The sequence below is a fragment of the Octodon degus genome, unplaced genomic scaffold, assembly GCF_000260255.1.
Source record: "Octodon degus isolate 3935 unplaced genomic scaffold, OctDeg1.0 scaffold00286, whole genome shotgun sequence".
Classification (NCBI taxonomy): domain Eukaryota; kingdom Metazoa; phylum Chordata; class Mammalia; order Rodentia; family Octodontidae; genus Octodon; species Octodon degus.
Genome location: NW_004524862.1, coordinates 1,161,193 through 1,162,519, shown reverse-complemented (window position 1 = coordinate 1,162,519; position 1,327 = coordinate 1,161,193). Strand labels below are relative to the sequence as shown.

Sequence of the window (1,327 nt, the reverse complement as noted above, 5' to 3'; positions counted from 1 at the left end):
CAAAGTGAGTTCAAGGCCAGCCTGAACTACGTAGTAAGACCCTATCTCTAAAAGACAAAAAGAGAGGGAACCGGGAGATGGCTCAGTAGAATAAGCGCCTCCCTGGCAAGTGCAAGGGCCCAAGTTCAATTCCTGGCTCAATCCAAAAAAAAAAAAAAAAAAAAACTAAAAGACAAAAAGAGAAAGAGGTTAGGATGTGGGGAGTGGTGTGACTCAGTGGCAGAGTATATTCTCAGCACGGATGAATCACTGGGTTCAATTCCCAGTCTTATAAAAAAAAAAAATAGAAGAGGTAGACTATATCTTAAAATTAAAATGAGTGATGTTGTTTTATACATATTGACAGGTCCAAGAACAATTGTTAGTTTAAAAAATTAAAAATAATGTATACAGTGAGTTGGAGATGTGGCTCAGAGTACAGCACTTATGTAGTAAGTACAAAGCACTGAGTTCAATCTCCAATTCTGAAAAAAATAAGTGTATATTGGGATTATACATGTTTAAAAGTCTATATAGAGAAAATAGACATGGTGTTGGCCATGGTGGCACATGCCTCTAACACCAGCATTCAGGAGGCTGTGGTCAGCCTGGGCTACACAGTTAGTTAAAGCCAACCTGGAATATAAAGTGAGACTCTGTCCCAGACAAACAATCAAATCCCCCAAAACTCAAAGCAAAAATAGAACCAGAAAACTGTCATAGAAGACTATAAACTGAGCTGTTGGTAACTGTCTAGAGTTATTATAGGATAAAAGAGTAACAGGAACTTATACTTTTTTCATTCTAGGTGATATTTAAATGTTTTATAATGTTGTAACTTAAAAATATAAGGTATATGGGCTGGGGAGATGGCTCAGCAGAATAAGCTCTTGCCTGGCAAGCGCAAGGGCCTGAGTTCAATCCCTGGTTCCACCAAAAAAAAAAAAAAAAGGTATGATAGGTGATGTTGTAGAATATATAATGACCTAGCAAATTGCACACAGAATATTGTTAAGCAAAATGTGTTTTTTGTTTGTTTGAGAAAAGTTCTCACTATGTAGTCCAGGCTGGCTTTGAACTCACTATGTGGCCCAGGCTGGCCTTGAACTCACAATGATTCTCTTGTCTGCCTCTTGAGTGCTGAGTACGTGTGTGCTACCAAGTCCAGCCAAGAATGTATTTTCAAAATAGCATGAAACTGGGCATGGTAGCACATGTCTAAATTCAGCACAAGGGAAGCTAAAGTAAGAGTCTAGACTTGAAGACCAGCCTAGGCTACATAGCAAGATCAAGGCCAACTTGGACTACATAGTGGAGACCTTGTCTGAAAAAAAAAAAAAAAAAAAGA

At 38.3% G+C, this 1,327-nt stretch overlaps 1 protein-coding gene across 3 annotated transcripts in view; it reads right to left on the bottom strand.

Annotated features, from left to right (window-relative positions):
- Kif5a (kinesin family member 5A) overlaps window positions 1-1,327 on the bottom strand; it is a 46,603-nt gene that overhangs the window by 36,161 nt on the left and 9,115 nt on the right. The window lies entirely within an intron of this gene.